General features: G+C 49.4%; 1 protein-coding gene across 15 annotated transcripts in view; it reads left to right on the forward strand.

Moving 5' to 3' along the window:
* The first annotated feature begins 15,045 nt into the window (after window positions 1-15,045).
* Window positions 15,046-15,658, forward strand: part of BNC2 (basonuclin zinc finger protein 2) — a 1,044,043-nt gene continuing 1,043,430 nt past the window's right edge. For 12 of the 15 annotated variants that reach the window (XM_069239536.1, XM_069239525.1, XM_069239544.1 and 9 more), the window contains exon 1: window positions 15,046-15,431. The gene's annotated coding sequence lies outside the window, so the exon portion shown is untranslated. Of the gene's footprint in view, window positions 15,432-15,491; window positions 15,623-15,658 lie in introns of those variants that run through there. The other 3 variants (XM_069239586.1, XM_069239569.1, XM_069239629.1) reach the window with 2 other exon arrangements.

Consider the following 15,658-nt stretch of genomic DNA (forward strand, 5'->3'; position numbering starts at 1 on the left):
CTGACCAGTGACGATACTTGGGCCCTCCTGGGCTATGACTCCGGCGGTGGTCTCCTGACCAGTGACGATACTTGGGCCCTCCTGGGCACTGACTCCGGCGGTGGCGGTGGTCTCCTGACCAGTAACGATACTTGGGCCTTCCTGGGCTATGACTCCGGCGGTGGTCTCCTGACCAGTGACGATACTTGGGCCCTCCTGGGCACTGACTCCGACGGTGGCGGTGGTCTCCTGACCAGTAACAATACTTGGGCCCTCCTGGGCAATGACTCCGGTGGTGGCGGTGGTCTCCTGACCAGTAACGATACTTGGACCCTCCTGGGCAATGACTCCGGCAGTGGCGGTGGTCTCCTGACCAGTGACGATACTTGGGCCCTCCTGGGCACTGACTCCGGCAGTGGCGGTGGTCTCCTGACCATTAACGATACTTGGGCCCTCCTGGGCAATGACTCCGGCTGTGGCGGTGGTCTCCTGACCAGTGACGATACTTGGGCCCTCCTGGGCTATGACTCCGGCGGTGGCCTCCTGACCAGCGACGATACTTGGGCCCTCCTGGGCTATGACTCCGGCAGTGGTCTCCGGACCAGTGACGACGGTGCTGGTGGTGGCGTCTCGACCGCCGGGAATGATGCCGCCCTTCTCCGCCGTGATACTCACAACAGGCTGGGCAGACTTCCTCTGGCCCTTCCCCACCTTTGGTGGAGTCACAGCTGACTCTCCAATCCCCTTGGGACCCCTGTGAGTTGTTTTCCCACCAGGAGTCTTCACACGGTCCCGTCGTCCACTCTCCAATTTCAGAGCCTTTACAGGGGGTGGGCTGCCAGTGCCTTGGCTCCGGGTCATGCTGCCTGCCCTGGTGGCCGGTGCATTCCACATACCTTGAACAGGCACCACTGGTATTGGAGGCTTTTTGGCTGAGGCGCTACAACTGGACTGATGAATTGGAGGGGGGGTGGGGACAAAAAGGTCAACTTTAAAGAGGGACAGTTTCTGACGAACACTGGGATGGGTAGTTGGAGGGGGTCTGGGAGTGGAGGAAGAGGAGGTGGTTGTAGGAGGTGTCACTTTAGGTGATTTGGGTGCAGGTGCAGGTACTGGAGGCTGTCGTGAGGTGGATGGATGTTGGGTGTGTGGTTGCTGGCATTTGTGTACTTTGGCAGGGGGCGTCACAGACACACTGGGAGAGGACACAGGGGACGTGTAAATGGGAGTGGAGGTGGTGAGTGCAGGTGAGCGGCTTGTGGTGCTGGGTGTCCTGGTGCGATTCATGGTGCCTGTAGATGTGGTGCATGCAGGTGTGTGTGTAGACGAGACTGGGAGGGAGGGGGGAGAAGAGGAGGAGGGGGACAAAGTGGAGGCAGTGGATGTTGCTGTGTCTGTATGTGGGTGAGGCTTGCGTGAGTGCCTGTGGTTTGTGTGGTGCCTATGTTTGCTTGAGCTACTTGTGTGTGCTGACTTGTGTGCATGCTGGTCTGTAGGTGTGCTTGGGATGGGCTGGGGTACAGGGGATTGGGTCTGGGTGGAGGAGGTTGGAGGGGGGAGGCTAGACACAGGGACAATGGCTGCCATCAGTGCTGAGGCCAGAGATTGCAGGGTTCGCTGAAGGACTGCCTGACCAGAATGAATGCCCTCCAGGAATGCATTACTGTGTTGCAACACCCTGGATGGCATCCACAATGGTAGACTGCCCAACAGTGAGTGACCTGAGGAGGTCAATGGCCTCCTCACTGAGGGCAGCAGGGGTGACTGGGGCAGGGCCTGAGGTGCCTGGGGCGAAGGTGATGCCCACCCTCCTGGGTGAGCGGGCACGGGGCGAACGCTGAGGGGCTGCTGGGAGGGCGGTGCTGGTAGGGGAGGTGGCGACTGTACCTGTAGAAGTGGGGCGAACAGATGGTGCCGCCACCACAAGGGAGCCCCCATCGGCGGACGAGTCCATGTCCCTGGTTGGTGATCCGGTGGCCGACGTGAAGCTCCCCTCGCCCTCCGTCCCACTGGTGCATTCAGAGTCCGTGGTGTGGCCCTCCATGGCCATGTGGGATGCAGCTCCCTCGTGCTCCGGTACCACTGTACCTCCGCCTGATGATGCTGATGTACAAAAGAACAGGGAGAGCAAAAAACAGGGGGGGGGTACAGAAGAAGAACAGGTTGAGTGTGACCGCCTATCGCGACGGTGTGCAACGCCAGAGCTGTTACCCCACAATCCCATTGTCCCAGTTTAGAGGTCAGGCAGCCGCCATTTCAGGGGCCCACATGGCTTCATTTACCTCTGCGTCACACATAGCTAGGCCTACACTCAACACACATACAGGAAGGGTTTGGTGTTTGGTGTAGTCTTCTGTGTAACTGTGGGTACATACCTGGAGGAAAATTGACTTTATCGTCGCTGTTGTCCTTCGTAGGCGCTGTCAGCTGGGACATGTGAGAAGATGGCGGAATCCTCCGGTGTACCGACCGCTGGTGGACCTGTTGACAATGGAAGAGCGACATGTAATCGTCACCTACAGGTTTGACCGTGCCACAATCCAGGAACTATGTACCCAGTTGGAGCCAGACCTGATGTCACCAATCCGCCATCCCACTGGAATCCCCCCTGACGTGCAGGTGTTGTCAGTGCTCCATTTCCTTGCAAGTGGGTCTTTTCAGACAACAGTGGCCATGGCTTCAGGGATGTCCCAGCCTATGTTTTCCAATGTCTTGTCCAGAGTGTTGTCTGCCCTGCTGAAACACATAAGGAGATACATCATTTTCCCTGAGGTGGAAGATTTGCCCACAGTTAAAGGTGACTTCTATGCCCTTGGACATATCCCCAACGTCATAGGTGCCATTGATGGCACCCATGTAGCTCTGGTCCCCCCCACAGGAGTGAACAGGTGTACAGAAACAGGAAGAGTTATCATTCCATGAATGTACAGATGGTCTGTTTGGCAGACCAGTACATCTCCCAGGTTAATGCTATGTTCCCTAGCTCAGTGCATGACGCCTACATCCTGCGGAATAGCAGCATCCCTGATATGATGGGTCAACTCCAGAGGAACCATGTATGGCTATTGGGGGACTCTGGTTACCCCAACCTTTCCTGGCTATTGGCCCCAGTGAGGAATCCCAGGACCAGGGCAGAGGAACGGTACAATGAGGCCCATGGGCGGACTAGGAGTGTGATCGAACGCACCTTCGGCCTCCTTAAGGCCAGGTTCAGGTGCCTCCATATGACAGGTGGTTCCCTATTCTACTCACCGAAGAAGGTGTGCCAGATCATCCTCGCCTGCTCGATGCTTCATAATTTGGCTTTGCGACGCCAGGTGCCTTTTCTGCAGGAGGATGGTCCAGATGACGGTGTTGTGGCAGCTGTGGAGCCTGTGAGGCCTGTGGACAGTGATGAGGAGGAAGCTGAGGAAGAAGACAACGACAACAGGGAGTCAGTCATACAGCAATATTTCCAGTGACACACAGGTGAGAACATTTTCTGTTTGAACATTACATTCAATGTCACACGTCTTCCTCTATCATGTGTGTAAATTATTGGGATTATTTGGTAATTGAGTTGTTTCTTTCCATTACGGTTTCACAGGTGTGGTTACCTACGTGTGTCATCTACTTGCATCCTTCAAGGACTTTTGATGTGTGACATTGGTATGTCGCCTTTACATCTCACAACGCATTTTGACACTGTCATAGATATTACATTTTAACAATTCATAGAGTGACTCCAGATTGTTTTGTGTTTCAAGGGTGTTTATTGAAGTGCTCAGAAATGGGAGGGGGTTGTAAAATGAGGATGGGTGATGGCGGAGGAATGTCCATGGCAGAGTCCAGTCTATTAGTCTCACAGGTGCACTGCCCATATGGGCATAGGAAGTGGAGCTGGGGCAGTTCAAGTATGGACAGGGTAACAAAGTAGGACAGTGGGGGGACAATCAGGGTGGTCTCATTTCCTGGCGGGGTCTTGCCATCTTGCTCTGTCCTGTTCCTGGCTCTCAGGGACCGCTTGCATGGTGGTTGTCCGTCTGCAGGGGGTGGGGTGCTGGTGTGATGACCCTGTGGCGGGGCGTCCTGTCCACTAGCACCGGCGGAGGTGGTGGGCAGTTCATCGTCCTGGCTAGTGTCAGGGGCCCCTTGGAGGGCCACGGTGTCCCTCAGGGTCTGTTGTATGTCCTTCAGCACCCCTACGATGGTGCCCAGGGCAGAGCTGATGGTCCTGAGCTCCTCCCTGAACCCCAAATACTGGTCCTCCTGCAGGCGCTGGGTCTCCTGAAACTTTACCAGGACCATCGCCATCGTCTCCTGGGAGTGGTGGTATGCTCCCATGATGGAGGTGAGGGCCTCGTGGAGAGTGGGTTCCCTTGGCCTGTCCGTCCCCTGTCGCACAGCAGCCCTCCCAGTTCCCCTGTGTTCCTGTGCCTCCGTCCCCTGGACCGTGTGCCCACTACCACTGCCCCCAGGTCCCTGTTGTTGTTGGGGTGGTGGGTTACCCTGGGTTCCCTGTAGTGATGGACACACCGCTGATTGACCTGTCCTGGGTACGGAGGTTTGGGCCCACTGGTTGGGTGCTGTGCTGGTGTTACCAGAGGGTGGAAGGTGAGTGTTGGGCTGTGCCTGTGGAAGGGGAACCGACTGTCCCGAGGCCCACGATGGTCCGGGCTGGTCATCAGGATCCAGTAGGGCAGAGCTGCTATCCTCACTGTGGGCCTCTTCTGGGGGTGGAGTGGTGTTGTCTGGACCCTCTGATGTGGTGACAGTCCTTTATGTTCCTGCAGGGGCATAAGAGCATGATTAATGCATTTGTGTGTGTGATGATGTGCAAAGGGTGGGTGTCTGTGTACCCCAGTGAAGGCATTCCTGTGTGGGGGCTTGTGTGATGATGGTTGAGGGGGTTGTTCTGGGTATGTGCAGTGGGCATGCTTTAGTGAGGGGTGTCCATGCTTTGTTGTGTCATGCAGGGCTTGGTGTTGGGATGGGTGGTTTGTGTTATTAGTACATTAGTGAGGATTTGGGGTGAAAGGGGAGGGGGTGAGGGTGGGGGTGTGTGATAGCATGCAGGTAGGGTAGGGGATATGATAGTTAGGATTTGACTTACCAGTGTCCATTCCTCCACCGACTCCTCCGAGGCCCTCTGGATGCATGATGGTCAAGACTTGCTCCTCCCATGTTGTTAGTTGTGGGGGAGGAGGTGGGGGTCCACCGCCAGTCCGCTGTACCGCGATGTTATGCCTGGAGACCGCTGAACACACCTTCCCCCGTAGGTCGTTCCACCTCTTCCTGATGTCATCCCTATTTCTTGGGTGCTGTCCCACAGCGTTGACCCTGTCCACGATTCTGTGCCATAGCTCCATCTTCCTGGCTATGGATGTGTGCTGTACCTGTGAGCCAAATAGCTGTGGCTCTACCCGTAGGATTTCCTCCACCATGAGCTGAGAAGCGGGGGTGTCTTTGGCGTGACATGGGGTGGTGTGTGTGATGTGTGGGGCGGTGTGAGTGTTGATGTGTGTGGTGATGTGTAGTGGTGTGTGGTGTTTTGTGTGTGGATGTTGTGTGGGTGATGGTGTTGTGTGCCTCTGTATGGTGGTGTTGTCTTGGCTGTGCTGTCTCTCTGGCCTTCGTCTGTGAATTGTGGTCGTAGGGGTTTGTGGGTGATGTGGGTGTGTGTTTTATATTGTGTTGGGTGTGTGGGAGTGGTGTTTGTATGTGTATCAGGTGTGTGTATTTTGAATTGTCCAATGTGGCGGTGTTTTGGAGATGTGTGTGTATTTTGAGCGTGGCGGTGTGTACCGCCAATGGAATACCGCGGTTGAAAGACCGCTGCGTGGATTCGTGGGTCGTAATAGCATGGGCGTGTTTCTGTTGGCGTAGAGGTGGAGGTTTTGTTTTTGCGAGTTTAACACTGACCTTTGGTGTGGCGGAGTTGTGTGGGTGTCTGAATTTCGGCGGATTCCGAGATGTGTGTCATAATAGCTGTGGCGGAATACCTCCGCGGCGGCGGTGTATTGGCGGTCTTCTGCACGGCTGTAAGCGCCTTTTACCTCCAATGTTGTAATGACCCCCTAAATCCTTAAACACATGTCTAGAGATATACAGCACTAGCTGCACCAACAAGGGTGAAAAACTAAAGACTACCACTGAAGTAAGTATAAACTTGTACCACATTTACAATAATGCATTTGGCCAAAGTGAACGCTGGGTTGTGAGGGAGTGTGCTCCCAGCCTCCTTTTGTTTAAAAAGGCTCTCGTGAGCAAATGAGCTCTCGAGCTCTGGTTCATGCACCTGTGTGCTAGTGAGTTGTACTAAGACCAGAGAAGACTTTGGAAGCATTTCCAGCAACCCCAGAAAGAAAACAGTTTGCTGCTCTCTACTGATGAATGACTAAATCCAGAAACGTGTCTTGAAATATTCAGCACTAACTGTACGAACAAGGGCGAAAAACTACAAACTACCACAGAAGTAAGCATAAACTTGTAACTCATTTACCAAAATGCATTGTGGTGCACTGAATGAATTGAATGCTGGGATGTGAGGCAGTGTTCTCCCACCCTCCTTTGCTTTAGGTCTACCGCCTGTGTTCACCGCCTTTAGCATGATGCTACTCTGCTGGGGGAAGTCATCTTTGCCAATTTCTCTGTCCCTAGACTTCCTGATCACAATCACCTACCATTGGTCTTGGTTCCAAGAAGCCCCCCTGGGATGTGTAATTCAGGATGCCAAGGTTGTCAGGAGCTTCGCAGGGAGTTGGACATCTTGAAAGCAGCTAAGCTCTATATCTCACACCTATAAAGTATTAGCAGGTACACATACACACAGATGATGGTGTTATTCATAATCAAGGACTGGAGCTAATATAGTGATTATTTTAAGGCTCATTGGATGAATATGAGTACAGCTAGGGCAATTTATAAAACCTATAAACCAAATTATGCAAATAATTAATGTGCATGCCCCCAATCCATTACAGGGGAATGTTGTCTGTACATGCAGGCAGCTAATGTTGAATTCAAAATTGTTTAAATATCAATAATAGCATTTTAGTTGTAAAAGTAGACTTTAAAACACCAGTCAGGTTCATGTTAGCATGAGTGGACACTATGGGTGGAAGGATCTCAAGCACTAAAGCGTTAATTGACATGTACAGTGGTTTTCTGTAGACCCAGTTGTTTGAAAGACTGTTTCCCATGCACAGATTAATTACTCTGGTGGGCAGATTGCATGAAAAATAACAAGAATGTTAAACTTTTCTTTGGAAAAAGTCTGTGCCAGTATGAAACAGAAGGACTAGTTCAATAAGAAATTTTGGGCTGGAGAGCATATTAGAAAAATTCAAAGCACCTTAAATTCAACCACTTTGAAGGCAGTCTATAAGTGCCAGCGTTGATGCCATCTGCAAGAGCTGTGTGCTTGGTGTTTCTATCTGCTGGTGGTAGCATCTAAGGGCTGAGTTGAAGATGTCTTTACATGTGGCGTCTTGACTTGTTTTCTGTTTGCACTCCAGTTGCTTGCAGTGGCATTTCACCAGCCTGAGTTCCAGCTGGCCTGTGGTTGGGCTTTTGTTGGTGGGTTCTACTTGAGAGGGGCCAGGTTATCAGTGCTGTTGAGATTCTTGATGGCTTTTGACACATCACTACTGTACTCAGGCCAGTGCACGGAGAGGGCAGAAGCCCAGTCCTCTATTGCGATTCTTTTTGAGCTGAAGCAGGCTTTCTGGTGGTGGTAGATCTGTGGTTGTGGGGGGTGGGTATGCTGAAACTGACAAAGTTGGAGCCTATCCAGGTCATAGTTGCTGGTTTGTCGACTGTGATGTTGTTGATTGAGGTGAAAATAGGATCCAATAGGTGTCCAGTCATGTGGGTGTAGGAGATGGTCCTCTATGTAGTGTGCAAAGCTAGGCACACTGTGCAGGGGGTCCAGGCAACCACACATTGGTTTACAGGGGTTAAAACTAGATCATCTAATGCTCTCATTTTTTAAGGTAGCTTGGTCGAGCAGTTAGGCCAGTCTTGGAGAAGTGCAAAGCATTTGTTGTACTAACAGCATCAATCTTGAAACTCACAATCAAAGAAATAACTCAAAACATATTTATAAAAATACTTCAGATTTTTATGTAATTTTTTTAGGACCAAGACCTTCAAAATTAGTGAAGTACTTTTTGAGATATGAATTTTTGAAGTTTAATAACAAGAGTCTTTTGTGTGTAATTACGCACCAAAGGAATCAATAGAGGACAGCATTTAAAAATACATATAATATCACACCATAGGTTTACCAAGTTCTTCTTCTGCAGGTTGGTTGAGGTCATCAGTGGGCACACTGTGCCAGCTGGAGAAGTTCCTGCAGCTCCGGGTTCTGGCATGAGCAGTGGGAGAATTTCTCTGGAGCTGGTCCAGGGCCACTGTGAGGGACTACTTGGAAAAGCACTGCACAGGCAAGTTTAAAGATGAATCCTGGGGTCCCCTTGTAGTGTTGAGGTTACAATGGGTGGTGGACCATTAAGGCTCTTCGGTGCAGGGCACAGGGTGGTCGGGTGGAGAGTGAACTGGTGAGCCAGGAGCTGTGCACATGGATGCCCTCAGGATCAGGAGGTAAGTTGGTTCAAGGGTCAGTTGCAGGACAACGGTGGCACTCTGGTGGCAGGTCCAGGTTGCTTCTAAAGTCCAACGACTGTGGCTCCCTCCTGGTCCTTTTGGTGCCCTGGGAGGGCTGTTTCTGTTTTAGCCGCTAGAGGGCACAGTGCCACCAAACTTAGCACACTGGGAGAGTTTGTCCTCACGGTTGTGCAGTTTGGTCCAGCTGCAGCATCCGGTTCTGGAGTTAGCAGCTGCTCAGTGTCGTGACCCTCACTGGTTTGTTGGTTTCTTGTGGGTTTAGAGTGGTACCTCCATTCTGGAGAGAGTTCTCTGGCGCTCTGCAAAGCCTGGAGGTCCTCTGGGGTTTTTGTAGAGTTGTCCAGTTGTCCAGCAGCTCCTCAGCAGTGATTATTGGGTCCTGGGTGCAGCACATTTTCTTTGGTGCAGCAGGTCCAGAGTTCTTGTGCTTTGGATCTTCTTGGTGCTGGTCTTCTTCTGTTCATTGAATCGGATTTCTTGGTCTAGGGATGCACACTAAATACTGTATTTAGTGGGTGTTTTAGTGGGAACCTGGTAGTGACCAATGAGTCATCTACCTTAGTGTGGCTACACCCACTACGTGACCACTTCCTGTGGGCAGGGGTCACTTCCCTATACCTGATTGACTATTGTCCTTGCATACAAGATGAAGGAAAATAAAATGCCCGGTCCACCTCATATGAAAAATCTTAGGGGTGGTGCATGCCAGGTAGGGCCACTCCTCCTATCTTTTGTTTGAATTTCCCACCGTTGCTCCTGCCAAAAGTGGGGGTTTGCAATGGGGGAAGCCATCTGCTGCTAGCAACAGGCCTGGAATTCGAGTTTCAAAGGCAGTAGCCCTTTGAAGCCCCCCCTCCAGGGCAGTGTGCATTCCTGAGGGAGGGGGTGTTAGCACCTCCACCCAGGAAAGGCTTTGTTCCGCAAACCAGAGAGAAGGATCTCTCCCCCAAGTTTGTAGATTGGCTGTCTGGTGGTGGCAGCCTGGATAGAACCAGTCAGCAACCATGCCAGGGTAGTTAGCTTTTGCAGGGGGTATCTCTAACATGACCCCTGGGTACATTTAGTAATAAATCCAATGGTACCAGTTTGGATTTATCATTCTGACTTGTTTGATACCATCAACCCAGGGTTCAGAGTGGCCATAATGTAGCTGTAAAACTCGTATTGACCAGTGTCCAGCACATGTATTAAAACGGCTGCTCTGTTCACTCACTATGTCCCAGGTTTGGAAAGGACACAGTAAGGGCACATTTTGCTCATGCAGCTATGCCCTAACATACAGTATAGTGTACCCTGCCTTAGGGCTGGAAGGCCTGCCAAATGGGGTGCCTTACCCATGTGTATGTAGTGTATGGTGGACAGGGCACACAGGCAGGATTCCATGTCGAGTTTGTGTTTTAGGTTTGCTCCAGAGTACTCAGCCTACAATGGTAGGACTGGGTGCAACTGGATGCATGGTCCTAAAGATTGGCACAATCAGGGCTGCTGCCCTCAGAGGCCTACCCTTAGTACCCCACGCCCTGGGTACCTAAGTACCTTTTACTGGGGACTTATACTGGCAGTTAAGTGTGTCTCCAGTTGTGCCAATGCATCACAACAGTTTAGGGAAAAAGCGCTGACCCAGGGAAACAGATTAGCAGGGGCCATGAACACTAACAATTTTTAGGCTACATCATACACCATGCAAGAAGTGTGGGCTAACCATGTCAAAAGGAGGTATTTTCTCGCAGTGGGTGGATTGTGTAATGTTCTGTGTGAAGCCAACGTTTCTGGGGTTTTCTAGAAGTGCTTGAGAGTCTGGGCCAGTGCAATCTTCTAGGTGAAAGCTAAGGTGTCTGAACATGGTGAATGTGCTGGTGTTGATGATGAGGGATATGATGACGTTGGTGATGTCACTGACGAGATTGGTGTGGGGTTCTGGTGCTCTTTATACTAGGCCTTTGCCCAGGAAGAAGTTGGCTTTGCTGCATATCTTGAAAGTGGGGTGTTATATGTAGCTAGTGGGGGCATCCTCATAGGTGGTGCAGTTGATGGTATCTTCTGGCCACTTCAGGACTTGTGCTGACAGTCTTGTCTGGTGATCTTGTAGATAGCACGGATGGCAGTAGCGATGTCTGGGGCAGAGGTTGAGTTTAGCCATGTTTCTGTGAGGTAGATCAGGTCCAGAACGTGAGTGTGCAGTAAGTCCTATAGCTCCGTGGTGTGCTTGATGACTGAGCAGGTGTTGAGGAGCATGCATGCATGTGTGGCATGTTGTGAGAGTGGTGGCTTGTTTGTATGAATGTGAGCGGATAGCTGGTTTATGTGAATGAGAGCGAGTGGGTGCTATTGGTGCAAGAGTGGTGGGCGTACTGTGTGGGTGAGTGCAAGAGAACTTGCAGGAGGTGCATGTGAATGCTCTTTCCATGTTGTGTGATGCAGTGTGGTAGTAGTGCAGCAAGCAGTGGCTGGGGTTGGGAGCATTGTGGATTGTGGCATGGTAGCAATGGGTAGGCAGAAAACCAGGGTTCCTGGTGTTGGGCCTGGCCCAGGTGCAGATGGGCGCAGTCCGGTTTACCCTTTGGTGTGCTTATGATATGACAGTGGCACACCCGTTGTACACATGTGCACCGTAGGTACCATTAAATATGTCCTGGGAGGCGGTAGGTGCACAGGACACCAAGGGCAGGAAGCTAGTGATGTCTCGTCCTATGCAGGCGAATGATCAGAAATTCAAATCTTGTGCAGATGGGTGATAAGAAAAGAAGCTGTTTTGCTTGGATTCTTTTTTTAAAGATGGTTTTGGCAGGAGATATCTCTTCCTGTGCAGATAGGTTATAGGAAAACCAGTGATGTCACTTCTTGTGCAGATGGGTTCTAGAAAATTAAGACCTCTTGCTTGTTTTGATTTAATATAACATTTATAATCCTTTTAACTTGTATGTGTGCCGAGATGTAACGATTTTGATTAATCAAACATCAAAAAATGGTAATTCTTAATTTCTCTTGTTTAGCTTCATGTTTTAAAGACAGGTTTGGTGGGAAGCCAGAGATGTCACTTCTTGTTCAGATGGATAATGAGAAATCCAGGGATGTTACTTCTTGTGCAGGTGGCTTATGGGAAATGAAGTCCTCTTCCTTGGCTTCTTCTTTGAAAGACGATTTTGGCAGGAAACAAAGGATCTAAATTCCTGTGCATATTGATGATGGAAAATCCAGTGATGTCTCTTCCTGTGTAGATGGCTGATGGGAAATCCAGTTATGTCACTTCCTGTGTAGATGGCTGATAGGAAAATCACTACAAAATTATATTTGACTGTTTATTTAGATAATTTCCTGTTATGTTCAAAATTGTTTTAGATGAGTTGTGTGTGTTGAGAAGAAATCACAAATAGGAAATCAAATATAATGTGTTTTCATCTAAAGATAGTGCATTTCAATAAACTATTATTTTTTTATAATTTTGAGTATTGACCCTTTGTGATTGAAATCAGTTTTGCCGTGATTAGTGTGAGCTTTGCCCCTGAACACGTGATAAAGAATTTGATGTCGTAAAACAGTACAATGATTATAAAAAGTGCCATTTTAACTGTCACCCCTTCAAGCTTTAATGAATGGTTTAATCACACTCTTCAGAACTGACAGATCTCTCTTAATTGAAGTATGCATCGTCCAGTAGTAGCTGAGTTTGGTGGTGCAGCCAATTTATGCATCCAGCGGTGGGATTTGGGTTTGACCTCCTGGTGGCATGTTCCAATCCCAGCAAGTCCTCTCATTCTTCTAAGGCTGATAAATGAGTACAATTAGTTAAGAATAAACATCAGTTATTCAACGCCAAGATACCCTTCACCGTAAACTTGTGTTAGCCTACTGAATGGAATGAGAACACAGATGAATTTGAGACAGACTAAAAGTGAACGATTAGTTAGTGGAGGAACTGAAAGACGATTGTGAGGAGCATATGAAGTTAGATCCTTTGCTACTTTGTGTAATGTATTTGTAAAGTTTTCAAGCTTTATGAAGTACAGTTTTTATTTTCGAAGGAGATAAAAAGGCCAGTTAGCAAACATGCGAAAATGATCCCATAGCAATTCAGAGCCTTCAGCGGGCTTTTATAGTACACAATCCATGCACTGCCTGCTTTAGGTTGACAGGACTTCCTGTGTGTGAGGAAGTAGATGCTTCACTGGTTTGCAGCTGTGGGGCAACAGCAATTGCACTGTTTATGTGTTGCCACTCAAGGATAAGGAAGCCATGAGTAGGGGTGGGTGAGGATAACTACTTCCACTGCGAGCCCATTCCTTCAGCTGGAAGTGCTCCCCATCTTTGGCAGGACATCCAAATGCAAGAAATGAGACTCAGGTGAAGCTTACTACATCTGTGGACAATGCTGCGAATGTGGTGGAGCTGCCTGCTTCACAAAGGGAGAATTGTCCCACCTTTGCCCAGCTCTTCAGGCTAAGTTTACGCTGAGCACATTCGTAGTAAATGCAATCACTCGTGCCTTTTACTGACCTATGACACAGTAGGCGACCTCCACAGGCTTTTATTTGTTTTGGACCTCACACCCATATAGGCACTACAAATGCACAGAAGGTTGAAAACACATGCATACATCTGCTTCCCATTACAATGTTAGCACTGAGATCAGACTGAGAGCAATCTACATTTGCAATACAGGAATCCTGATGATAGCATCTAAAAGAAATTCACGAACAGCACATCAGCTGATCATCCTCACAAAGGAATACAGATGCTTGCACCTGACTCTAGACTGGTCGATTGACCCCATAATGGACTAGCAACCAACGATTGCATCTCACATTTAAGCCACTTGCTTAAGTGAACGACCTAATTCTGTATTCTGGGCCCCTGCAAAGTGACTGTTTCTGTCCATAAAATCTGTATAAAGTTCTGATGTGTATTTCCCATCAGAACAGAAGATAGCGCCCCTGGCTGGTGCTTCCCCCTTTGAGCTCCAAGGGAGCACTAACTGTACCTGAAAGAGCAGAGGGATGGTCTGTATAATGTTGCAGCTTCGGTGCTGTGATCCTTTCTTGTCTTCCTGCCCCTCGTGGGGGTTTGTCTTTCAATGTGCAGGTGGGGGCTACGTTGAATCTGGCTGCCATACTGGCCTCAAGCCCCCGCCCCCCGCTAGACCTGCAGGGATTCCACGGCACAAGTGCGAGATCGGCTCATCTGTGTCATTCCTCCATACACGCGTCATAGCATTTATTTTAATACCCCACGGAGCATCCAATGCAAGGCTTACTCTGTCGAATGACTTTTTAACCTATTTGATTTATCATATTTGGCCACTGAACTGTGTCTAAAAAGTGTGCTCTCTTTTGACAAAGTTTTAAGAAAAAATAAGTTGCCATTTTCGAACTTGCAGAGGATCCCGTTTGCAAACAATGAACAATTCCGTGCGAATAGTGGGCGCTCCTTGGCCCTGTTGAGTTTGCCAAGAACATTGTTTTGATTCGCCCATTGCAGGCTGTCTGCAGAGCGGCGGTTGCATTTCATTAAATACCGCCTCCCCCAGCCCTGCCGTTAGCAGCCAGGCAGAAAAGTTTATACGTGCTCTGATAAACCATGGCTGCTTGTGTTTGCTGATACATGTTAAATTAAGGTGCAGATAAATTATTATTACAGCCGATCGTGCTCCCTCTCTCTGATCTGGCTGTGGGGCGAGGCAGGGTGCTCAGTGTTTTCCCTCAATTTATATCTGCATAAATCACTGTCAATTCTAAAAAAAAAAAAGTGAGGGGTTTCGAAAACACATGTATATACATCCTGCTACTGTTAGTCCAGCACAATATATTATTATCTTCACACAACGCAAAGTTATTTTATATCCCATGTACTCTCAAATAAATATTTAAAGCGCCTTACAAAGTCATTACACCTTCACATCACCGTGGGATCTGTGTTGGTTTAATAAAAAGCATCAAGTCCTGGACTGAGCCTTACTTTTTTGTTCTGGACTAAGCTGAGCAGCGTTTAAACCCTGTGCATGGCTGTGTGCACGAGGGAAGTTTGCAGCTCGATTTTTTTCTGTGTCTCCAGGGCAGGGTTTGTCGGATTGGCTCAGTGTCACACACAGATGTGACTCTTTACCCTGCAAGCCTACACCGTGACGGCTCAACACACACACACTTCTTAAAACATTCCTCACATCCCAATCACGCGCAGACAAACTGGCCCCTCTTGGGTAAAAAAAAAAAATTAACTGGAAGAAGAGGCAAACTTTATTTTGTTCTCTTTCAATATTTGTCTAAGGTTTGTTTTCGTATTTTTGTAGATTTTTAAGCATGGAGGGAAGAAAAAAGAGGAAAGGGGTCTGAAAGGGTGACAACATGTTAATTTAGGACAGACATCACAAAATAAGTTTGTACGAATGTGTAAAGTGTCTTTTCCAGCCGCTTATGTCTCACCACCAAACAAATTACGAAGTGCTCTTTGGGGAAAAAAACAAACATGAATAAATGGGAAGGGTACGGAAAAGACATTTCGGAAAATCTGAAAGAAGTCCGGAGTTTTTACAGAAGCAGTGAAAGTGTTCCCCAGCAGGGCAGGATATCTGAGAGGTAACACCAGGGGACTCTACCCTGCTGTCCGCACCCCTCTCTCCTCCTGTGCCTGTCTGGCTGCTGCTGCAGCTTCCTGAATATTTCCTCTCCCCTCCGTGCCTCGGCTTTTTTTTTTCCTTTTTGGGAGGGCGTGTGAGAGAGACTGTTTGACTTGAATCACCTGGAGCACGGAGAGCGACCCCGAGGAGCGACAGGAGGGAATGGGGAGAGAGAGGGGCTGAGGAGAGGAGCCCTGTCGCAGAAGTGGGCCGGGGCACCGCCTGGATAGATGAGGTGAGTGCAAACCTCCCTTTCCCGGGTCACCACTGTGAAACGTGGATGTTTGCAGGCACTCGTCCGTCGTCCCCCGGACAGCAGGCAGGACGCGCTGTGTTGTTGTCGCCTCAGCACCGGGCAGGGAGTGCGCAAAGTTTACCAAACTTGTTGCGCGGTTTTGGAGGGGCCCCGAGAGGGAGCTGGTAAAGGTGAGTTGAGGGTTTTGGGGGAAAAATGAAGCGGCT

This window comes from Pleurodeles waltl, chromosome 1_2 (genome assembly GCF_031143425.1).
Source record: "Pleurodeles waltl isolate 20211129_DDA chromosome 1_2, aPleWal1.hap1.20221129, whole genome shotgun sequence".
Classification (NCBI taxonomy): domain Eukaryota; kingdom Metazoa; phylum Chordata; class Amphibia; order Caudata; family Salamandridae; genus Pleurodeles; species Pleurodeles waltl.